General features: G+C 38.5%; 1 protein-coding gene across 3 annotated transcripts in view; it reads right to left on the bottom strand.

The window, feature by feature from the left end:
• Positions 1-26502, bottom strand: part of CLSTN2 (calsyntenin 2) — a 300445-nt gene that overhangs the window by 151762 nt on the left and 122181 nt on the right. The window lies entirely within an intron of this gene.

Raw genomic sequence — 26502 nt, 5'->3', positions numbered from 1 at the left:
GCTGAATTGCCTACATTTTCTGTTATTCTTTACTTCACTTTCAACAAATGTCCTCTTGTAAATGTCAGCCTGAACAAGAGAACAGTCGTGTAATAATGAGATCTATATCAATAGAAATAAAAGGAAAGATCATTTATTTCATATCAATAGGAAAAAAAAGGTGGTTTCCACAATTCTAATTAGAATGGCATCAAAGTTTTATCTCTTCCCTCTGTAATTTTCACTTCACCATTTTATTGCATCTTTCTACTTTCTGCTTGATTTTTTCTCCTAATTAAAGTTATTTTCTGTTTTATCTTTCAGCTACATCTATAATTTACAATCTTTCATTTCAGAAGCACAATTTCTTTGTCTTTCTCTGTTCTCTTCTGGCAGGTTTAGTATTGGAAATCATAAGAAAAGGGGAAGGAGCATAATGACAATATCAGGCAGATGATTTATCATGAAGATTACAGGCTAATAGGCCATGTCAAAGCCTGTAAGAAAATGTATGAAACACTGTCTGTGTTTAGTGAGCTCCAAATGTTACATTAGAAAAATTATGACAGGTGGTAATTGACAATAGCATGGTGATAAAACTAACTGGAAATAGGACAGTGTCCTTAAAGGTTACACACTAAAAACCAGAATTCAGACAGAAAATAACCTGAGCTACTTGAGACTCGCAGTCAACATGTCAAGTTTTCTTCATTGTTACAGGGTTTTTTTTTACTCTATCCTCTGTATTCAATGCAAAATAGGACAGGAAGAGCATACAAGTTAGACTTAAGAGTGAAGTCTCTTAGTCTCTCAAATGATACAGGGCACTGCCAGCAGAAGCCTTTCTGAAAGATGTTCCTGGGAGGAAAACTCCTGTAATACTTCAAACAGAGCTGAACCAGCCAATAGTTCCGAGTCCTTGGACTTTAGGTGGAATAGAGAAAATTTTCATCCCTGAAAATCATCTTGCATGTGTTTGGCCTTCATCTCTTGGTTTTTCTGGTAGTTCCTAATAAAGGATTATCCATTCACTAACCAGCTAAAGGAACATTGAATGTGTGAGCAGCTGGAGAGTTTTCAGTGCCTTTATTTAAAGATAATTTTGTGTCTACAAAAAGCAGAGGAATAGGACATCCAGGCAGAGTCACTGCCATCTGCATGAAGATGCTGTGTTCTGGTTCTTCATTTCTCTGAAGCACAAACGAATAGCTCTGCCCAAGATTGACTGTGTACAGGAACATCTGACAGGCTGGAAAGCACCAGGTTAATAACTGCAGCTCACCTTTCCAGCACCAGAGCACAACAGATTCAGAGCTGTACCCATAATGTACCAAAGCCCTGGGAAAAGAACACAGAAGTGTTTCTCTTCCTCCTCCTGCAGCACAAGACAATATTTTGCTGAGGTCACACAGAAATCTCTCATCTAAACAACAAGATGCCAGTGCAGGAGCCCCAAAAGATGTGAGCACTCCAGTGACGCAACTTATTTTTGGGACTCTAAAATGTCTCCACTAAGTAAAGAAAGGCTGATAAGCCTAATTTTTTCTAAAGCAGAGTAGTTCATCCTTTTTCCTGCTTTAACTTCAAAGATTGTTATTCTATCATTCAGTGTCCACTGCCCAGCCTAATGTAAAGTCATGAAGTCTAAAAATATGGCAGAACCCATCAATCTTCTCACTTGTATTTTTATCAGTTTTTGAATTTAAAATTAATTAAATACTCATATTAATTTAATAATCTTATAAAAAGGAATTTAATACATTTCCCAAATTAATTAAACCCCACTGAACTCATCTGCTGCCATATTAGCACGGCTTCAAAAGTTCATAAAAGCAGCTGACAGTCCTTGTAAACAACAGCTATTCCTCATAAGACCACATTAAGTTCTCTATTCCAGCCAATTAAGAAGCATGAAATAATTTTAATGAAAAAAGTTAATATTTAAACAGAATTATCATACCAACATTTTTTCTACCAGTGGACTCTCTCATTTAGCTTGTTTCTGTTCTTAAAGAGTGTCTAGCAAACTAAGGAAGATCCTGACATTCAAGAGATGTGATATTAAAATATTTGGCTTAGGAGATAGGAAGAATGCAGTAAAAAATTCAGTAGCAAACCTCAAAAATAGATTACAAAGAATTTGGTCTCAATAACTATTACAGTATAGCATTCTAATGATAAAATAAATTGTAGATAAACAGAATATATAACAATCACAATCTCTGCCACTTATTCTTTAAAAAGGTATTTTAAAACTGGCTATTCACTGAATAAACAGCTTTGGTGAAGAAGGAACAGCTAAACCAAGCACTAGGGCTGGTGGCACAGTATCAAATATTTAATTTTGGTAACACGGTGTGGTAGTTTGACCTTGATTGATTGGTATTTAAGGAAGTAAGTGGGAAACACCCACGGAAGTGATTTCTTTGAGAGAAGTTGCTGTGAGCTTCCTCCATGCCTGAGACAGGCCAATAGCTGGCTAGTTCTGAGAACTGACAACATTTTCCACCATTTAGAAATTAGGTCCACCTCTGTGAATACCACCTTTTAAAAACAAGAAGCACGGGAACTTTCTCTTTGTTTCTGGCCTTGAAAGGTGGCGGAGCTTTGATGAGGCTGGCCCTGCTCCCCTGCGGCCTGTGCGGCCTGGGCCGGGCCGGGCTGGGCTAGGCCGGACCCAGTGGCTCCCGGGTGGGGGATGGAGGTCGAGGGGTGGTCCAGCCCCAGGCTGGGCCGGGCCACGGCTGCTGACACTCGCCAGCACCAAACCCCCTCCTCGACCAGCACCGACAGCTCCAGACCGAGGACTGTCCAGCCCTCCCAGCGGCTGCTGGGCAAAGGGGGGCACCAATGCGGCCTGAAATCCAACACCGTGACTGCCTGAAATCTGACACTGTGACTGCCTGAAATCCAACACCGTGACTGCCTGAAATCTGACACTGTGACTGCCTGAAATCCAACACCCTGACTGCCTGAAATCTGACACTGTGACTGCCTGAAATCCAACACCCTGACTGCCTGAAATCTGACACTGTGACTGCCTGAAATCTGACACTGTGACTGCCTGAAATCTGACACTGTGACTGCCTGAAATCCGACACCCTGACTGCCTGAAATCCGACACCCTGACTGCCTGAAATCCGACACCCTGACTGCCTGAAATCCAACACCCTGACTGCCTGAAATCCAACACCCTGACTGCCTGAAATCCAACACCTTGAGTGCCTGAAATCCAACACCCTGACTGCCTGAAATCCAACACCTTGAGTGCCTGAAATCCGACACTCTGACTGCCTGAAATCCGACACCCTGACTGCCTGAAATCCAACACCCTGACTGCCTGAAATCCAACACCTTGAGTGCCTGAAATCCAACACCCTGACTGCCCGAAATCCAACACTGACTGCTGTGGCCTGGGCAAGATTTAACCCTTTCACTACACAGATGAGACCTGCAGACCTAGATCTTCTCTCTAGGGAGAGAAAAAGAGTGATCGACACATAGAAAGACAACATGAAAATATCAAGGTCAGTAAAAGGAGCCAAGCCTCAGATGGAAGAGGGATGAGGAGATGCCGAATGGGGCTGAAATATTCTTTTGGTAGGACCATGGAGATGGGCAACGATATACTGAAAATATCTCCTTTAATTCACAAAAGAGTATTGGGGGGATGAAGTATTCAAGCTGTAGATGTGAGCAGACGCATCCATTGATGAAGCCAAGCAGATGCTGGAGTAGCTGTGATCCCATGAGAAGCTCGAACAGAGAGAGATGAGAGTTGATGAAGACCCTTTGACCCCATGGAGAGAAGAAAACCTCTGTTCACAGAGATGATCACAGAGACAGATGGAGAGAATCTTTGCCTTTGAACAAACTCATCCTTAAAATAATACCCCATGAGTTTATGGCCATGGACACATCCTTAGGAGGGCTATGAAAATTGGAGGAATTTCACAATGCAGAATTTTTGCCTGGGCAGCTGCTATTCGCGGTAATGAAAAGCCACAAGAGAACTGTTTCTTGTGGACAAGTCTCCATGCCACGGCAAGAGAAAACTCCTCTCCTTACAAGGACTGATAGAAGAGTATTGTATAGTTCGTACTGCTTTAATATCCCAGGTTTTGTCTCTACATTGCCAGTTGGGAAAGGAAAATGTTGGGCAGGGGGAAGAAAGATGTTTTGGATGTTTTATTCTGGTTTCTTTTTCTTGTAGTCCTGTTAATAAAGTTTCTTTATTCCTTTTAAGTTTTGAGCCTGTTTTGCCCTTCTCCTAATCCACATCTCACAGCAAGAAATGAGTAAATGCCCTGGTGATTTTAGCTAGAGCTAAACCCCACCACATTATTTGGTGCCTTGTCCAAGAAACTCAAATTGGCAAATCTAGACCACTACACATAGTAAAGTAAGTCTATATGGAAATGTTTACATGAATGTACCCTCTCTCTTCAGAAAGGTCACTAGGAGAAACAAAAATCTGAGGGAATGTGTGGCACTGGTGGTGCTGTGATGTGTGGGCTGCCTGTGGATCTATTGCAGGGCTGGCCGAGGCCAAACACCATTGCCATGATCCCTGCATCCATACAGAAACCCTATGGCTTATGTCTTTACCAATGATTAGAAGAACACAAAAAGGCAATCCTTAAACTCATTTAAAACCTGCAGAACTACAGACAAAGCAAATAAGCTTTATTTATTGGAATAAAAAAAAAAATCTATGAAAAACAATTACTACAATTTTTAAATACTAAGGGCTCAGTACACTATTTCCATGTTATGAATCTTACAGCACTTAATGGTTCTGAAGCACTTCTCATCAGGGAGCTGGTATTCATCAGAATCTCATTAGTCAAGCAGGCAGCATCCTGATTGCTATCATCCACCAATTTACTAAATCAGATATGAACATTCAGCCAACCACTGTCATGTAAGTGGAAACCCTCAGGGGAAAGTAGCCTTGCTATTTACTACATGCAGAAGAAATGCTGCTCTTTTCCCCCTCCTTGTATAAGATATGTAAAGGTTTCTGAGATGGGGATTTCTAATGAATTATCATTTACAAGAAACTGGGTTGGCTAGCAGTTGTCAGAAAGATTAGACACTTGCATAATCATAATGAAAATCTAATCAACTCCCCAGCTAGAATCAATTAATTTCAGGAAGAGTTAAGGAAAACTGTAATGGTTAGCCAAAAATATATATCTAAAGTACAAGACAACATGAAAAATAGGAAACAGAACATCATGAAAGGTATTTTTAAGTCTATTAATAGGAAATCACTTTAGCTCCAGTTAAGAGGTAATCACATGTCTGAATAAAGCACACCTATTAAAGTCACACTAACAAAGCCTGAGATTGTGATACTTAGCTACAGCTTAGTGAAAAAGTGAGGAAATATCCTGAATGGGTTCTGAACCTGGACCTGAAATTTTGTGCCCCAGAGAGTGGTTTACAGGGCTTCTCATGGCATCAGGAATTCACTGCTGTGCTCCATCTGCATGCCTTACACTGAGCTCTGTTTTTAAAACTACTCCATTTCTTACCACACTGCATTAGATCTTTAATTGCTCAGTGTTGGCCTTCCAACAGCAGCTCAGTGTAACATCCAGCCAGCCCTTCTTCATCACTATCTGTGCATTTATCCTCTTCTGTCAGCCACCACCACTTACATGTGATCTGGCTCTTAGGGAAACAGGCCTAAAGTAAACACCGTATAACTCAGAAACTTCTAATCAAATGCAGTAATGCAAATCTCATTTCAGAAGGAATCATCCTCCTCTCTGCAGTGCAGAGATTTACAACAACGCACAGGAAATTGGTTTGTGTCTTGAAAAAAAAAACCACTCAGCCGTCAACAACTACCAGTTTTCAAAAGAGCTGACTGAAATGAAAACTGATACTGTAGAGAGAGATCAAAATTTCCACGTACATGTGGCTGGACATTTCTTGCATCTCCCTGCCCACTGGCTCATTTCCTGAAAAATTCTGCTTCTCACAGCAGGAGTTGCAAATGCAATCCATTTTGTCATCAAATCATGGACACTTTGGTCACTAGGGCAAGAGATACCCATCCTGTAATCCCTGCTCAAATTAAGAGAGGAAGAAAATGTAAGAGTAAATCAGAATTTGGGCAGACATATAGATGCCTTGATATCAGGCTGAGCTCTCTGCTATTGGCAGAAACTTTTGCCTTTACATGAAGCATCATTCTTTACTGCACAGAAAGGAAAGGAAAGCTTTGCAGAATAATTGCCAATCATGAATTGACTTGTCAAGCTGAAGTGCTCACATCCAGTGCTATAACCCAGTGCCTCCTTTGGCAGAGAGCCATCAGAAAAAGCTCATCCTAAACAACATGTGGAGACCCAGTGGACCAGCAGCAAATACTTCTTTCAAATAGGATACCAAGCTGTTCTCACTCTGGAAGGCTGAAAAATAAAGATATTCAAAGATTCTGACACTTGAAAAATAACCCCAGTGAAGTTGATGTGCTCAGTTACACAGGGCACTAAGAGTACACCATGCCAAAGACTTCTACTGCCAGAAGCCTCTCTCTGAACACTGATAAATTCTAAATTTTTCTCATCTTAAAAGATCTCAAACAGATTTGGCTATACCTGAGAACAACCCAAAGCTACCAGAGAAAACTGTATCTATCAGAGTCAAGAATCTGGGGGCATACCTGGGCTTTCCCTTGCATACAGAGCACAGAGCAATCACCAGCCATAATTTTAGTATCAAGGAATTAACAGTAAAATACCTCTAAGCACAGTATTTACTTTTGGAAAACCTAGGCAAAACTTAATGTTGAAGGTATGTACTGTGTTACTGAATATGCTTATGCAGGTTAAGAGATTTTTACTTTTAAGTTGCAAAGAAAAGACTGATGTGGCTTTTCTTTCCTATTTACATTTCTATTTGGTTGAAGTATTCTGGGCAGTTTGTCTTCAAAACATGGGCTATTCAAAAAGACAGATTAACAGCTCCTCTTACAGGAGGAACAACAAAAAAGCCAAAATGGGACCAAGACAACAAACAAAACAGAAGACACTTGTATTAAAATTAGATCACCCACCAGAGAAAAACGGTCTAGATGGAGACATGCATGACACTTTATAAACTTCTAAAACAGAAGAATAGTAACCATCTTAAGGACAATCAATTGGATGTTAAAATATCCAAACACTCTTTCTTAATGCTTTAAATTTTTGGCTGTGTGTCATCTGGGAAACTGGAAACAAAATTGACAGAAGGATGCAGTATTTCTATTCTTTTTCCCATTTCTTGTGATGTACTGACAACATTTTCCATGGGAAAAAAAATAACTTGTTAAAACAGTGAGACTTCAAACTGCTATTCCTAGTCTTGTCATGGAAACTGCATTGCTTGACACCACACTGGGACTCCCTGCCACATGCTTTTAAACCCTTTAATAGGGTGAATTTCAAATCCTTCATAAAATAACCAGAAGCTGGCTGAAAGGGGTAGTAAAGAACTATTTATTCCAACTGTATCTCTAAGCAGATATATTTCTAACCCAAACCTTTTTCAACATCTATTTAAAAGTTTCTAATGACAGAAATGCCAAAAGTTCCTTAACCTGCTAGTCTAGTAGTTAATGATAGTAAGCACATCACAGGTTCTCATAAAACAAAAATAAATAGCAATAGATCAGAAGCTCTCTTACTGCAATTTCAAAATACTACTCTGCTCTAGCCCTGGCAAGCAGAGAAGCTATTTTCTCTAGATTCCCACCTTCCTCTTATCAGCCCTTTCATGTACCTGAAAACTCCTTTGTTCCAGCAGCCCTCTCTTCAAGAGATCAAATAACCCAAATTCCTTCCATGGTCCCTTCCTGGGATCACTGCCCAGGATTCCTACAGTGCAGCATGACTCTGTGTGTGTGTGTGTGCACAGAAATGAGCTGCTAATGAATAAAGGGCATAGCATCCCCATGCTTACACACACAAGGAAAGGTGTAATAGCTGTAAAATCCACTTATTAAAGGCAGACTTTACATGTTTCATCTTCTTTGTGAAAATTACTTGAAGTTAGTCAAAAGTGAGAAGACTTGATCCTATGAGCCAAGCCACATTTAATTCATGTAAATACCCTTTCAACAGCAGCCAAGGGACCTTTTCTTGGTCTAAGATCACCTAATAACAGGCAAGATTGGGACCAAGGAAGGTGCAGCCAGTGGAACCAATGGCTGACATGAGGAGCAGCACTGGCATTTGATAATTTATGATCTTGAAATCAGAGTCAATTTTCAGGTGCATGAAAGTTAGACAAGAGTTGTATGGCAAGAAGGAGCAAAGTTATCCCTGAGATGCAAGTCCAATGGGAATTTTAACAGGATGCTTGCACCTCCAGGTTGTGTTCTGTACACCCCTCTCAGTTAAATTCCTGGTAATTAAATGAGATTGATGGAATGAGGAATGCTTGATTGGTTGATTTGCTTGTCTTTAGAAGCAAAGAAGATTTCCCTGATTCTAAATATGAGCATGCTGGAATCTGTTTTCTTTGGATACATTGGTATTTCAGCCAAGTGCCACCAGAGAGATGCACAACAGAGGAGAACCTCTGCCACTTCTGGCCAGCATGTTATCCTGTGAACAATTCATTGCATTCCCAGATGTTTGTGGGAAGATCATCAATAAAACCTTGTGATATCAATAACATAACAACCCTGGTAACAATCCTCTCACCTGCTTTTGACTTCATCACTTTTCTACTACAACAAATTCATTTCAGAGACAAGTTTAAAGGAGGATTGTTATGCACTGTAAGTTAAGAAGCTGAGCAATTCCTAATTTATGTAGCTGTTGGAAAAACATGAACTCTGAAATGCTTTTATAAAATTTGGAATTGGATTTTATTTTCCAGTAAAAACAAATTACAGATTACTGTTACTGATTATTTTATAACCCGCTCATTTGTGGCCAACTACGAAATCCTTTGCAGCTAGCATATTTTTGATTTAACTTCAACACTAAACATTTTAATTCAATGTTTTAGACCTTTAAACAACGAAACAGGTACAAAAGGAAACCTTTGTTTAATACAAAAGGGAAAAATTGTTTTTGTATAACTATAAAGGAGTTGATTAATTTAAAGTATTTTCATTAGTATTTTCATTATTTCATGATATAAATTCACCAACAGTAGGTCAAAACCTGCAGGTTTCTAACTAAACTCAATAACCAAAAAATTATTTCTGCATTACTAAAACATGTCTAGAGTGTATTAATATTACAGCTATCAGTTCTTAAACAGATGCACAGTTATATAGCTTTATTTTGTATTGAGGCACCTAAAGTCTGAGAAGTGACAAAATGGATTTATAATCCCTATTACTTTTTGACATCTCTCATCCATATGGTTTATGTACAAATACTCAATGCCATTGATTACTTAATGAACACATTTATGTGAATGTCCAGAAATATCCTAGAGTTAAGGACCTCAGCTATGCATTTCATGAACATGAATGTGTTTCCCTGCACTGCTTTACACATTCCATATATAAAGCTAGAATTATGAACCAATAAATCAATAAAGCAAAAATTATGAACCAATACAGTCAATAAAATTTGCTCTGTCAAATTTATAGCAAGAATGCACACACACATTCAAACTCTAATCATTCCTGGAAGCATTTTAAGCAAATAGGTATATCAAGAGCTAATGCTGAGAGTACCTAGAGAACCAAGTTCAGGTAAGTGAAATTCATTTGATTCTCTGCATGCCTGAGAAGGTCAAGATTATATAAGATTATATGAAGGTACAAGGTTTATTGGCTGTGTGCAAATGTCACTTTAAAACAAAAGAGAAAGAAAAGCAGTATGTTTAAAGAAGTATGTTCTCTTCAGCAGCTTTCAACAGCCTTCAAGAAGAAGGAACTTCACCTTGAAAACCCCTGAAAGGTCTCCAACTAAAGAACTACAAAGATCTAAGTATAAAAGCAAAGAAATCAGTATCTTAAGCTTTGGTACTTTTTAATTCCAGCAAAGTGATTCCAGTGTATTCTGAAGATTCATTTATATATCTACATGAATATTAAAAAAATATATAAAATATCTGTAATTTCAACTCAGATACTAAAAGATTAAAAAATGGTAGAGCAAAACTCTGGGTGTTTTAAGCTTCTACTCTGTCTTAAGGCTTTTATTATTATCCATTATTCACTTACTTCCTGCAGCATTGGGTATCTTCAGGATCCTACTCCTTATTCAAATTAAGAATACTAATCATACTGAATTTTGATTAATGATTTTCAGGGTTTATTCTGCTGATGGTTATTTTCCTATGTTGGCAGCTTGATAGATATTGCCATGCACATTTAAGTAAAATAATTAACTGACCTGATTTTCCTCCCCTCTGGAAGTAATTTTGTTTATATGCTTGCTCTCCCCCCAGTTGTAGCCATAAATGGAACCATTTCATTTATCAAAAAGATTGGTTACTATGAATTGTAAAATTAAGTATTTAGACAGCTTTGTAGAATGGATTAAATGTCAACTGTGTCATCTAATACCAGATGACAGATCAAATGTAAAAATACATTTGATAGTAGATATTTTCTCATAACACTAAAAAGCTGGGAAACAAAAAATTCTTAGGGTATTGCCAAATTGAAAACCATGCATAATTCAGCACTCCAACTGAATTTTAATCTTTTCATAATGCTTGGGGAAATATTTCATACTTATGAAAATTAAGGGAGATAAAGAACATTACAAACCAAGTAAATGGTTTTATGTTTGGGCAGAAATGATACAATAGCTAATAGAAATAGGTTACTTGAAGCAGTGAGAGGAATAGGAAGCACCCTGGACATTACAGATTCACACCCAAGTTCACAGGACTGTTGAAGGAAATTGAAAAATAGGGTATGAGGAACTGAGGGAACTTTGCATCCTAAAAAGGAACAGTGAAGGCCTTTAAGAGTTTAAACAGAGGAGAAGCTGAAAGCAGCATCTGCCCATCAGCAGAGGCTGCTGCACTTTGCTCTGATGATGCTTAAAGTCCTCCCTGAATTGAGTTATTGCTGCTCCTCAAGTGCCCATGGGCACAACCCTCTGCTCTGCAGTCAAATCCTGCTTGACCAAGGAGGTTCTCAGCCTGAGAGCTGCAATGGACAGCACTTCCAAAATCACTGCCTTTTGGACTGGCAGAAGGATCACCAGCACCAAAACAAACATCATTACAGTTACATACATACATCACAGGTGGTGTCAGCACCAAGGAGAATCCAGCAGAAAGAACCAGCACTGGCATGGCATTCACACTGTGAAAACACAGAGTTTCCTTAGGGATGTAATAGGAATGCTCTTCTTAAATTTACTGCTACTGATTCTCTACCATGAGTCAAACTCCCACAGCACTATCCCAGGAAACATGCAAAGGACTATTTGACTCTTGAGTAATCCCTCACAGCTGGCTCAATAGGTCTACAAGAAGGTATTTGTAAAAGGAAAAGAATACCCAGCAGTTTCACTACCCTATCCCCTTCCAAACAGTAGGAAAACACCTGCTCTACAGGACCTTCTTCTCCTGTTCCTGCTCAACTTTCCTAACTTGGAATATGTATCTGTTCTCATTTCCTTAGGTACTTTGGTACTGTAGTCTCGAGCTCATATCCAAAGCAATTCTTAAACATGTGAAGTAAATCTTTAGCAGCAGGGAGGAGCATCCACTCTACTGCAAATTTCAGGTCCAGGTGTCTTTGAGGACTTTGATGTGCAAATGAACTTTTTGTATGAGTTAAGTCTTTGGGAAGAGCTGGGAACTGTCTCCTTGTGTGCCCCAGAGGGCTGAGCTGAACACTTAAATACTGGTTTGTAGTGAACAATGAACTTCCAAACCAGGAGAACTATTTCATTTACAGTGCCCAAGATTTCCATGCTACTCATCCTGATGCAAATCCCAGCTCAGATTTTCTTGGCTATTACTGCTGGCTGCAGCAGATGGTTGCACACTTAGAATTAGTAATTAGTCATGAGAAGAAAACACAGAGTGGGGGGGAAAAAAAAAAAAAAAGAAAAAGATTGTTCCTCTTTTACTGTTATTTTTGCTCATTTTCAGCCACACTGAAGATCCTGCTCTCCTGGCAGTGATAAAGATTGGCTGTTTTTCTGCAGCAGTTGATTCATTTTGCTTTATAGGTAACTGGATTTTGTTTGATAGTCAATTTTGCAATTCTTCAAGGGGTAGAAATTAGGAAGATAAGGTTCATCAGGAAGGTCAGTCCCTATTTGCTGAGCACAGGAAGAAGGTAATGCATTAGAAATACAGCATTTTTACAGGGGAGACTGGGAAAAAAGCCAAGGAACTGCTGTCAGCATTTCACTGAAAGAAATGAAAAGTAGATTCAGGACTTGAGTCACCATTAACAGAGCAGTGGGTTCAAACAGCTGTTTAATATTTAATTCTGGATGTATAATTTTAAATCCATTACACTTTTGATATTTGCAGATCTAACAGACATTTATTTGCTGCAATAACATGGCCATAATAATGAAATAAAAGATGCAATGTTATTCCAAGAAAACCAGAGGGAGGCAAGGTGGTTGGGAATTTTGGCTCAGACGGAATTCTTGGCTGTTTCTGTTTCTCTGTAGCAGGTGGAGGCTGGTTTCCCCCAAACAGAACTATTTTGTGTCACACACTTCACACAGACCAGAAATGAACACTGACACATTTCATCATTATCGGACTTTTCTCATTAGTGTCTAAAACATGGAAACTGTTTTATTTATCAAGGAAGCAATTGCTTCCCCTTGGAAACCAAGAGACATGTTATTTAAATCAGCCTCAGAACTGAGCTATTGCAGCTGTCCACTCTCAAGCAAACAGATCTATTAACAAGAATAAATTTTAAAATACACATTTCCTACCCTTGTCTCTGAAAAAAAAAGATTCTCTGATGTCACAGAATGTAGCTTATTAAACTTGTCATTCATATAGTAAATACGAAGCCATTAAATAATTTTCTGACTATCAGAAATACTTTCAAAAGGGCTTTTTAAAACAAAGCTACTTTCCTGATTAGAAGGGAGAGTAAATGAGAAAAAATTGTTGGGCCAGACCCATGTGTGTCTTGTTGGGCCAGACTCATATTACCTTCAGTCTTTAAGCAGGGCAGCGATAACTCATTGCAGATGAAAATCTGACTTATTATCATTTCAAATGGATCATCTCCATTTTCTTAATAAACCACAGCTAATCTATTTAGTGAACAAATGGCCTCTGGACTATTCCAATGCCAAGAATAAACAGAATGTCTTCATGAAAAGATTTTTATTTTTCCTTTCTGAAAAACACTCAGAAGAAGGAAGCAGCAGAAAGCAGAAATTGCCAATAGGTGCAGCCCTGACATGAGTAATCCTCTTCAGATGTGCGTCAGTGCAAGTCAAAGGTTCTAATGTCGGTGATGAGATCATTATTAGATCAGAAATCCTGTGACAATTGCAGTACTGTGTGGCAAGAGAAATAAAAGAGACAGGAGCCAAATCCTAAATACACACATTTATTTGTGGCATAGCAGAAAAGGCAACCTCCATTTAACTTTAAAAGCTTACAAATTAAATTAAAACTATATTTCCATTGCCTATGATTAAGACCACTTAGAAACAGACAAACAAGAAAGGCTTTGTGTATAACCTGTTGGATATGTCTGTTGAAGTGCACAAATAATGAACAGCTGAGAATTCTCTGTTCCCTGCAGGATGGGCTCACGCCCAGCACATGGAGCACTGCAGTTTGCATTTTCCTCACCTAGTGCACTGATTATCTGGAATAATTTGAGAGACAACAGCACATGAGAATTGTGTGTTTAGGTTCTATTTCAAGTACAGACTGTGATTAACAAAACAGCAAGAAATCTAAAATTAAATGCTTATCAAGTGAGACAATTTACAAAAGAATCTGCAGTAAGCCATGAGAGGCTAACAGCTCCCTCTCAGGACTAACCTAAGTCTTTTGGATGTCCACAGTAAATAAAATGAAACACTCTGAGGGTTTTTAAGTTGCTAAGAATTTTTCCTTCAAGGAGAGGAATATCCACAGACATACATCCTGTATTTTGACCAGTTTGGACAGAGCCCTGAAACAGAAGCAAGCATGCTTTTAGGAACAGGAGAAGCCACCTTTCCAGACCAAGAGGAAATGCAAGGCAGAAAAAGCTCAGACAAATGTGAAAGAAGAAGGACTGCACACATTACAGGCAACAGGGAACATGAACAGCAGCAATTGGTAACAGCCAATTATTTCAATAAATTCCTCTGGTGATATTTGCTGATGTTGATGGACACCAAATGATGAATGGTAATCAACCTGGACACTTCTTAAGTGACTGCCCAAAATCTGTGTCAGATGAAAGCATTAAATTTTCATTTCTGAAGTTCTCTGGGCTCTAATTACTTCTAAGTACAATTACAGATACACACCCTTGCTCAAAAAAGAAATTAAATTAAATGAATTTATAATCCTTAAATAAGAACAAAATAAACTGAGTGTATGGAAAAACTGGCTGTCAGGTGAGATGGAAACACCAGCTCCCAGATCACAGCCTGTCCTAGCCAATTCAAGTACTTGCTGACAATTAATGGAAGAAAGGGAACTCCTCTCTTTCCCTCCTTTTCTCAGCTGTTTCCATTGTCATCAGCAAAAGAGCATGTAGTGGCTTAAGTGCAGAACACTGAAATATTAATTCCTATGCCCTAGTTTTGTGCTCTGTGCACCCTCCTGAAGTGTGGTAAGTTACTTGGTTGCCTGATAAAAAATTGATTGATTCTGACCGGTGCAAACCTCCTAAAAAACCTGATTTTACTCAAGTGGCAGCTGGAGAGCCAGCATAGTGGTAGCAGCTTTGGTGCACTCAGAAAGCAGAAGACCACAGTGCAACATCACAAACCCAGCAGAGTTTTCAATAAATCACAGTGAAAGAAACCAGTTCCTTCTTCCTATGCAAAATACTATTGAGTCTGAACATTTCTTGAGATGAAGACAAACTCAGAATAAATATTATGACTGTAGCAATCACAGAACTACCTGAAATGCTCAGCATGTCTCTCCTACTGTGTATTCAGGCTTCTGTTTCCTAGAGTTTATCTACTGACTTATCAATCTCAAAAGTTAATTATAAGCCAACATCAGTACAGTTTATTTGAGCACCTTAAATTACTTCCCATTAGTTTTAGGAAACAATGACTCAGCTTTCTCTTTTTTCATTCAGAGCTAAAATTTAATTTTTTAAATCTACATTCACTTCTGATGCTTGGATTTTTACATCTTTATCACAGGAACAGAGATCAAAATCTCCCATTTTCATAATAAAAATATCCCAGAATGAAATTTTAAAAACAAATATTTGATGTTATTTATGTATGATTTAAACTTGCAATATGAACGTAAGTCAGTATCTTCTACAATTAAGAGTCGGTTTTAAGGGTGAGTGTAGGAAGTCACTTCAGTACAGCAATTTCAAAAACTCCTAGGAATTTGCATGTTATTTTAAACAATGTATTATTATTTCAGCAAACTGTACTTCAGTCCCTTATTCTGGGTCTCAGACCAATTCATACAAAAATTGCTCTGTGGGAAAAATGTTACTGAAAATTCAGACTAAGTTTAATGACAGAGCAAATTTAAGCACTACCTTAGCTACATCATGGCAGTGTTGTCCTTCCAGAAGGTGCATGCTGAAAACCCCAAAATGCAGCCAGCCTGTGGCTCCAGATGCCCCACCTGTTTATCTAATGCCCCTCCACCAGTTATTTCATATATATATATATAATATAATATTATTATTTCAAACCTCAGCAAACTTCACAGCTGAGGCAGCTTAAGACATGGCAAAGGATTTAACATATTTTAAGATGGTCTATAGCTTTCTGACCTAAGGGTTTATTTAATACATTTAAATACACTTAATACATTTTCAGAATTATTTATCTTGGAGTTTTTTTACTCCAAAAACTCTATTCCAAGAAACTGTCCTTTTGTTTTGTTTTTCTCCTCTCAGAAGTCATGCCACCACCTCTACACCTGCAGTCACAGCATCAGGACAGACACACGTGGAAGTGTTTGTCCCTGAGTGTTCATTCCCTCTGATCTATGAAGATAACGTGATATTGAAATAAAAAACTTTAAAATAAATCAGTACAAGGGGAGTTATTTCTATATATATAATTCTGCTCAACAAAGCCACAGTCATTGGCAAGAAAAGTTCTAACCAAATTAACTTTTCCCCGTACATAAAACCGCACCAAGCAAACAAATTACATGGGGACTCCGGAGAAAGCTGTGATTGTTCTGCTGTGCTTTCACATGCAGCATAGAAAAGCACTTTGCAGTAAACAGCAGGCAGGGCCTGCTACTTCAATCTTGCAGATTAAAGCAAAGGACTGTTTTGTTTTCAGTGCAGCAGCTCAGCCCCACAGCCACAGCCCTTGGCTCCTGCAGTGCCACTGATAATCTGCCATATGTGGCACATCCTATAGCAGCACCCCCAGAGAGATGGACCCAAATCAACACTCTTGTGTTTTGTAAAGGGCACTGAAGAACTGACAGATGCGACAGCTGGGGCAAATTCCATTCAAGGAAGCACTTTTTAATCAAAAATTTTATACAAAGCATATGGGGCTTTTCATTGCACATGATTTCTCTTTCATTGCACATGATTTCTCTTTCATTGCACATGATTCTCACTGCCTTTCATGCTGCTGTTCCAGCATGCAGCTCCCACACAGCAGCCAGTTCCCACACACAAGGACAGCACTGAGGCAGAAATGGGCAAGCATCCATTGGAGGTGACAGAGCTGCAGAATTCTGTGCTTTGCTCTACCCAGTTTTAGTGAAGCTGCAGAGGTGCAGCCCAAGGAGAAGAGGCTGTGCAGAAACAGCTCCCAGCTCCAGGGAAGCTGCCAGAAGCTTTGCTGTCCTAAATAATGTATTCTAGTCCAAAAGCATCTAAAGCTGATGTTAAATTGCTGTCATCTTTTCAATTCTAGCAAGCCTGTTAATTACAGGGTTGTACTGAATTTAATTTCTGTACTCTGGATTCCACACCAAATACATGGCTCACCGTTCCTGCCTTCATTCATGACTTTTTTCATTAGCACACCTGGAAGCTCTCCAAGGCAGGCAGCAGTAAGGAGTAGAAGTCTTGTCAGAAATATCCCTTAAATCTGTCACAGGTACTAACAAATCAATTGAGTGCCAATGAGCCTTTCAGAAATTTTTTGAGCAGCTGGTTAAAAAGGGACTCACCTGACTGAAAACTTTTCAGCGACCACAAAACACACTAGGCCTGCAGAACTGCTGCAGAATCACAGTTACTTAAATTTCTTTGTCATGTGACAGAAATAAGTTAATTTTAAATGCCTGAACTAAATTAAAATTGAATTAATTAAATAATTTTAAAGAAAAACAGTTAAATTTAAATACAGTTTTTTTATGGAGATGAATCCCTACAACAGGTTGGAAATTGCTCTCACTTGTTAATCCAAATTATTTTTCTGTTCTTTTAAACTTTATACAGAGGGCAAGTAAGTTAGACTACATCACGATTTTTACAAAACAAGAAGAAATCAGAAATTTAAAAATTACATCTTTTAAGGTAATGTAGGTTTGTTTTGCAGTCCATGTCACCATGGTAATTGCACACCAACAGGAGTCAGTCTGTAAAGTAAAAACCAATCACTTCAAAGAAATAGTTCTTTTTCTCTCAATCTTTGTCTAATTTTCAAAACTTCACATAAGAGACAGTGCCATAAATGAGGAAAGCTGACCTAGGTGTGAAATACTTTATTACAGAAATGGTGTAAGGCAAGTGTTTGTGTGGATACAAAGCACATCTGCTGGTTGTGTCCAACAGCTACTATTACACCAGAGAAGTTTTACAGTAACCTCCACCATGAATGCCTAAAACACATCTCTATACTTCATACCTACCAATATTTTGTGTATTCACACCCTCCTGGGTTCTCAGTAAGCACAGAATGTCTTGGGCTCAGGGTGGTGGAAGGGGGTGACAAACAAATCAATTAAATCCTTCAGACTAACACAAGATATTGAGGGGGAGGCAGAGAGCAAGAACCTGAGTGTGGGACCACACAACTCTCCAAGGAAGGGACCACAGCACCCAGGAGATGACTGGAGCTCTGGGGATAGGATTGGGTGCCCATTTTCCATCACTTGACCAGCCCAGCATGTCCACCTTAATTAAACTGCCCTGAGCCAATTTAATGGCTACCCAACCAGGCAGCTCCAGTACCTGCCAGCAGGGCAGGGCAGGAGGTCTCTGTCAAGCCTGGGAGTGGCAGAGCGTGCAAAAACTAACACAAATTATATATTGTACTCTCAAAACATTCTAAACTATACTATGCTTATGTCCACCCCCCCCAAGATGGAGACAAAAAAACAAAACAAAAAAAATAAAATCTAATATTGCCTCCATTGTCCTTTCTACACTGCCTTTCAGTCTGAGAAACAAGAGTCAGCCTGACATCAGACAACATTTAAAATATTATAAAGACTTGTGCCAGTCTGGTGTCACTGTCACACTCCCTACAAACACACCACAAATGGTTGTGGAACAGCAAATCCTCCTGGTGCTGGGACTGCTCCCAGAGATGCTCAGTGCTCCACAGACACTGAGATAAAAGCACTTGTGAGAACTAAACACAAGGAAAAAAGGACAGTGGAGGAAACCAAAGGCCAGGAGAACAAATTTGTTTGATCCATTTCACACAGCCAGAATCAGGAGAATTGAGCAGAAAATCAATGACCTAAACCTCCTGTCCAGAGTTTGAATTCTTTATATTCTCCTTCCCCTTCTTGCTTCATAAAAGAAGCATCACATGCATTTTTTAGGTGGCTCTAGCAAGCAAAGGGATCAACAACACTTTCAGGCTATCGGGAGTGTTTGTTCTTGTCCAGAAAAATAAATTTTTTTCAGCTGATTGGAAAGAAACAGGTTTAAAGAAAAGTGGTTTCTTTAAAGCTGCTTTAAAAAGCAGGTTTAAAAAAAAAAATAATCTTTCCACAAGAGAATCATTGACCAATAAGCACAAGGAGCTCTAAAGAATAAATAATTACCTATTCAGGCTGTTGTTTTAAAATGCTTTTTAATATTTAGAAACCATTACAAGCAAGTGACATGTCCCTGATGCTTTACACTAACTCAAGTTACACTAACTCAACTCCATTCTGAGGAACACATTTTAAAGCCTTTTGATTTTATTTTTAAAGCAAGCTAGAATCCTGCAGTGCCAATTTTGTTGCAGTAAACTTTTAAGTGGTGAATATTCCAATTCCACTTGTTGCATTACTAACACTTCCTGGTATTATAAATTATTTTTCTAAGTATGTATAAAGGAAAATAAAATGAAATATTAATATTTATGTAAAGGAGACAGGTGTAATTGAATTAATGGGTAGAACACAGATGGAATGAAAGTGTGAAGAGAGATATTAGAGTAGAACTTGCATTATTTGACTCAGTTTATTCCTTCAGGTCTTCCCACTGCTCTTACAGCGTTCCTTCTGAGGGTCCCTCATGTTGTTGCAGCACTGGAAGTAAAGGTGGGTTCAGATTTTGGATTCTCAGGTTCACACACACTGGAGAGCAGAAGTGAGCAGCTCAAGTTTACTGCTCCCTGAACACCAAATAATGAAGGGAATCAAACTACACGAGAAGAGAAAATGTCCTGGGGTATCATTCTTGTTTGCTTCAACTGGCTCACTGAAAATCTTCCTGGCTAGGAGTTATGCTTGCTAGCAGAGTTTTTAAATAATTTCATTTATATCAATACACGTTAGAAAACCTTAATGTCTACCTGAAATTGTAAAAAGCTAAGCAGCTACGATTTCCACTCCAATCTTAATGACGAGGAGTAACTGGAGCAGTTTCTCATTTTTCAGCTGCTCACACTTATTTTAATATATGAGCCTGTTCAGACCTCAGGTAACCCTCCATGTATCACTCAAACCGTAAGGAGAGACCTGTTCCACATCCTTTTTACCCCCAAACAGATGAGTTTCCTATGCTGTCCTTCCTGTGACTTTCAGAATTTGAAATCCTTGAGGAACTATCTCTGATTTCAGAGAATGTCTAAAAATTGTAGAAACCATGCTTACCTACACAGCAAAAATCACACCTCAAAAGCAAATTACATTCAAAGTCCACACTAAAATGTTTCACTGCAGAAGAAAAATGTGTTAAAATAGTACCTCAACAAAATAAATACTTTCTGCAGCTTTTAAAATATTTTTTTGAAAATAAAAAGGTAATGGCTATAGTTCATTGAAATAAATGACTTCATATTTCAGCTGCAGATTCAGACACATTGTTCACAGTATAATTTTTAACTACAAGCAATGGCTCTCATACAGCAAGGCTTCATTTGTTTCAAAGGAGTGTGACACAAAATCTACATCCACCCTCAGAGCGTAACAGCAGCAACAAATTTTTTGGACCAATAGTTTCAGCAGTTCCAGTAGTCCCCACTCAGGTTTCTGTTTTGTGTTCTGAATAGCCCAAAAGTTCAACAACTCTCACTATTTTCCTGGCACCTTCAGTGACAGCCTGTTTTAACTTAACAATTTTTTACTTAAATGGTTATTTAGTATACATCAGGATTATAAAATGACAAATTCTGCCCCTATCCTGTTGTGTAGGGTTGCAATCCACTGTAATATCCTGTCCTATTTTTCTAAAGATCAAGTCTTACACATAAAAAGAAAACTACTCAGAAACAGTTCAAATGTATCTCAAATCACTATTTTGCTTAAGTAATTTTAGAAGTCCAAGTGGATATCATCATTCTGGAATTAGTTGGTTATTTTCCTTGCTTCTTTCTAGCTTTAAGTAATTTAGCATATTTTGGTGTAATGAAGTATCTCAGTGTTCCCATTCATTATTGGTTTTACCTGTCAGGAGGAGCTGGCATTCACTCCCATGCATAGAATTCTCATTTTCTCCCTAGCCCCTTCCTCCTGCAGTGAAGACCTCGCAGCAGCCACTGCAAGCTCCATCAGAACAGCCCGAACCTTTGATCCTTTAGTCTCCTTTGGACACACTGATGTCACCTACTGTTATTTCACAGCCGTAAAAATGACTAAGAAAGGCAATCACAGAAAATAACCAAACCCCAAAGCCCTCAAACCCCTCATCTCTGAGCTTCAGGGACTAACAGAGGTCACTGTGAGAGTGACTGATTTTTTGGAGCATTCTCAATCTGAAACCTGAGCATTTTTTATCACTCTTTTACTGGATGATGAGCAGCATCCCTTAAGTCAAAAACAGATTCTCCATAATTAATTGTGCTATTACCAATGTTTTATTGTACCTTAGATTAGGATCATTGTGAAGAGATTTTTTTTTTTTGGCTTTGAAGGCTAAAGTCTTAACTAATTAAGCTACAGTAATAAAGGTAAGTTTCAAAGGTAGAAATAAAGAATCATTTAAAAAGTGTTATAAACAACTGCAACACTCCATGGCTTTGCCTGCACTTCCTATTTTTTGATCATGTCTCATTTTCACAGAGAAATATTTAACACCAATGAATTCTGGGCAACCTAAACTGACTCATGTTCTAAGTCTGACTGACAGTGAATAGAAAGGATAATATTCAGAATGACAACTTAAAAATAATTTCTGTACTTTTAATGTTGTACCAAAAGGACAGCTGCTGTTATTAATGCCACTGCTTATCAATACAAACAGACAAACAAGGAGGCTGGGCAGCTTCACAGTCTGAAGCAGAGCAATGGGAATTTGTGTTCAGCTCCTAGGTGTAAGAGGGCTGACAAGCAGTGGATTTGCTGTGGTGCAGCTGACAATACACACTACTCTGAACTCCTAAAAATAAAAAAGAAGATTTGGAGAGTTTGTGGTTGCAGCTTGTAGTTTAGTGATATTGAATATGAATATTCAGGCATCCTTCCTGGTTGGTTTTATTGTCTCCTTTTTCTTTACAGTGCTTTTAGCACAGCCAAAGCACTGTCAGAGACTGGGACTCCATCTGCCCAGGAGGTGTGAACTGGAACTGCTTCTGAGACAAAGATTATGTGTCTGGGGGGAGCCAGACCTCTGACCTTGCTAAGAAGGTTCTCTATAAATTTATCAAGAGCATAAAAGTAGCTGAAGACGTAATGTGCCCAGCTCACCCCAGTACAATTACCCAGCTCAGCCTTGCTGGGACACCAGGCACTCAAATGTGACTTTATCAGCCCAGAAATGGGGGCACAGTGACAAGTTTGGCTCTTCCAGGGTGAGAAGGGACATCCATCCCCTCACTGCCCTGAGTATTACCTCCTGTTTTTCTGCTTCAGAAAACACCAACAGCAGAAGCCCCCTCCACACCAGGCTGTTTAAGATGCTCACAGTGCTTTTAGGGAGGAACATAAAAGGCTTCTGCACAAAAAGAGTGGGAAAAAATCTGCTCTGCCTTGTGGATAGGACTAAAACTAATGGACTAAAAGCACTGTACAGAAACTTCAGACCAAGCTTCGTGAAAAACCAGAAGTATGGTGAAGTGTACAACAGATTGCCCAGGGAAGCTGTTGCATCTCTGCCACTACAGATCTGTAAGATTAGGAGAGAAAACTGTTTTTTCAGGAATGACAAGGGAGGAGGATGGACTGAGGACATCCTGAAGTTCCCTTCAGATCTATTTTTGCACAGCACTGCTGATGAAACGTAGTTGCTGCTATTGGAATGCAGCTAGATGTTTCTTCCAAAAGCCTTCCATAATCTCACAGCATTTTGTGAGAGACAGAATCCTGGAAAATTGATTCAGTAGATCCCACCTTGTTTCTAGCCAAACTACCCCTAAGCCTGAAAGTCAAATCCTGGAAGTGGCTACCAGCCTCCCCACCAGAAAGGGTGTTGACTGTTGCATGGCTGCCTGTGCCAGGTGGTGTAAATTGAACTAAAGTTACATCCTTCTTTTGGGGATATTTGATCAGATTTTTTAAAACAGAGATCATTCCCATGGATGTCCCTAAATGAGCTAAGTCCACTTTGCACCTATACAATGCTTACAGTTTCTCTGTAGGTTTTGTAGGGGTTTATTTTTTAGGGGGTATTTTTTGGCCAAGGGGAGGGGAGGAGGGCCAGGGAATGTCTCTGATACCCTACAAAAGGCTCCAAGGTGCACGGTGAGTTTAGTTATTTTAAAGGTCAGTTGTATTTCAACACTAGTCTGTAAAAATCCTTTTTGGGCCAGGACTTGAAAAACTGAAATACTGAAAACTGCTGATCCTGAAACTTCTCACAATCTTATACTGTTATTTTCAAGCTTTCTTCAAAACTAGGAGACAAAAAATACAATTGCATAGAAAAGAGAAAGTGAGGTATGCTTATACCATGATAATGTTAAGAACCAGGACTTTACATATACTTCAGTTATTCACAATAAATTCATTAGATGAAGAGACACCAAAAGCCATTCATTGAAGTCTTGTGAAAGTCTTCATGCTCCAGTTATGAAAAATGCTGATCACATTTGACAGCCAGCACTTTCACAGGCACATTTAGTCCTGTTAGTCTCTCCATAGTCCTTCCTGGAACACAGAGCTGTTGGGAAGGAAAATGCACAGAAGACTCCTTTTTCTCCTGTCATCACCCCTGATGTTAAACATTAGATAGAGGTGGGAAAAAAGTGCAGATTACAGTAATTTTCTCCTGTGACCACTCAGGTTTGATGTGCACCATAATGTGTGCACTCCTAGAAGGGGTTGACAGACTTACCTTAGTAGCCATGGTGATGAAAAAAGGCAGAGGTATTAGAAAAAACATTAAAGTTTCCATAAGTGAAAACCAAAACACCGTTTGCAGCTTGGAGTAGGCCTGTGCCACAAGTAACATTTAAACTAAAAAAATGAGATCATGGGGATAGATACAGAAAACACATCAAAGCACTGAGGGCAGACAAGAATCACTGAAATTACCAAATTAATTGGTAAGAGGCAAATGCCTCTTAACAGCTTAGTTCTGTTTAGTCACAAAGCAGTTACCTGGTGAACAATTATTTGCCCAGGTGAAAAATACAAATGCATGAACTACCTGTGCACCAGGGGAAGCAGAAAGGTACAAACACAAGGACTAAGTTAAGCACATGTCCAAAAGGACTACATCCTCACAAGCAACATATAAATATGGAATAAGTAAGTATTAAGCTAGTAGATAAATTTATTAAATAAAGAGGTATTTCCCCTACCATGACCTGTCACAGTGGTAGATAAATTCCCCTAAACTTGTCTCTGATGGAAGACAATGAAAGGAAGTGTGTTTTTAAAGTCAAATGTACACTAGTACTATTGAAAAACAAAGTTTACTTCTATAAGGTAACTCTAATCCTGATGGAAGAGCCAACAATCTGCCTGTTAACTATTGCAGGGGTTTTTGCAGAGGAGAAATCACAGAAATTTAGTCTTACTACAGTTTGCTCAAGGAGATCTCAGCACAGATCAGAAACTGCCCTGATACATTCTTGAATTTGGGCCTGTTAAAAAAACAACCAACCAAGCAAACATGGAGAACTTTCCAAGTACTAGAATGTTTTTCTTCTCCAGTATTTGCACAAAATACTGAAAATATTAACAGGCTGATGATAAAAGAACAGTTGGAGCTCTGATTCTCTGTTACAATTAAAGACTGATATATTACACAACTGAAATGTCCACATTTAAACAAAATATGGCCATAAAAGATATTCCACATTACCACACAATTAAATGAACAGCTACTGAATATTGTTAATTTTGTACTTGTATCTGTTTCAGTTTTCTCCTACTAAATACATGATGCAAATTGAATTTTCCACAAAAACCTTTATTGAATTAATGATATTATGAAACCAAATAAAAGTACATGACATTAAAGCAAAAATTACAACAGAAATAGGAAGTTCCTCCAACATTTAAAAAGAAAGGGATTTTTTTAAAAAGTGCATAGAGGTTTTTCCAAAAACAGGGAATGCAGGCCCTTCAAGGGGATGAAGGGTTCAATCAATACTATATTATTATGCCTGGACTGCAGATCATGAAGCCAAATAATATCAGGAAATGAACTATTAGTATCAGGGAATACAGAAAGTACTTACCCTTGCAAGAAGTAAATACTTCTCACAATAGAAATACTTCAAATCAATAAATGGAGAAGCTAAATTAAAACTACTGTCCAACAGAACCTGTATCACAAAAGCCAAAGTTCAGTATTTGAAAGGATAATTTTCTACATGAAAAGTAAATCACTATTTAATGAAAAATGTGTTGATTCTCCCAATGTAAAAGCTAAGAAAATAATTAGGCTAACGAATTCCCAGTTGGAAGAGCTTGCAGTGGCATGACAACAGCACGTGATTAACACTCCTGGATGGATCCTAAGGGAATGCAAGCTAAAGAATTCAATCTAAGATGGAACACCCTCAGTGACAGAAAACTTTAAAGAAAGGAAAAAATCAAAAGGGCCTCTTTTCACTAGGAATTGATCTTCATGCAGCCAAGCATCACTGGGCACTATGAGTGACAAACAAATCTTGATATTAAAATGGGGGTCAATGTATAAAATCCATTTGAGACCCCCGGTTTGACAGGGTAGGAGCTGATGCCAGCATAAGCTTTTGGGAAAAGTGACTGAGAGCAATTCCTTCAAGATGCTGTAAAATGCTGTTTGGGACAAGCACTTGGACTTCTGGGACAACTCCCCAAGAACAAGGATACTCACCTTTACCAGTTCCTTTCCTTAGAAAAGGTGAAGATTCTTAAGCAATATTATCTTTTTAACAACTGCACCATCTTAGGATCCTCAGAGCAGCTATCAAACTTTACTGTTCTCCCTTTTCTTCAAAAAGTATTTTTAATGAAAGAGAGAATTTAAGAGAAAACTTGCTCAACATGCAGAAGTCCCATATTCTGCTTAAGATACTCAGGACAGAAAAATGCCAGGTAAAATAGACTTAATACAAATGCAAACTTGTATATAACATACATCTATCATACAGAAATCTGAGCAAAAATGTTCAAAACCTCCATTAAATTTTCTTAATTCAATCAACTCTTGACAGTTACAAAGTACTTACACAGTAAGATATGATTTGAGCAACTTTAAATATTTGTCACACATTTTATCCATAGCCAGGGAACAGAACAGGAACAGAGAAAGCAGGGGCTGTTACTGCTGAACAAAATTAATTATACATTATTACTTTAGGAAAATGCTACAATTCATTTCCATAAAAGCAAATTCAAGTGTAATTGCGTAATTATTGTGTTTTCATTAAAAATATATTGATAGCGGGTGACTGCTGTATTATTCTGTTTATTCTGTTCTGCTTCACAACAAATTCAGTGCAGGAGACATTGAAACATCAACAGTCAGGTCCTGAGTACTCAGAACTTTACATGAAACCTTGACATGTGTCAAACTGCACTGGAAATTCCTTCTTTACAAATGCCCATAAATTCCCAATGCATTCCCCAGGCTCAAATGCTGCTGCCCATGTTCATTCCTAC

This window comes from Pseudopodoces humilis, chromosome 11 (assembly GCF_049639895.1).
Source record: "Pseudopodoces humilis isolate 2021_Gansu_Grassland_sample_001 chromosome 11, ASM4963989v1, whole genome shotgun sequence".
NCBI classification, from domain to species: Eukaryota; Metazoa; Chordata; class Aves; order Passeriformes; family Paridae; genus Pseudopodoces; species Pseudopodoces humilis.
This window is presented reverse-complemented; position numbering and strand designations above follow the sequence as displayed.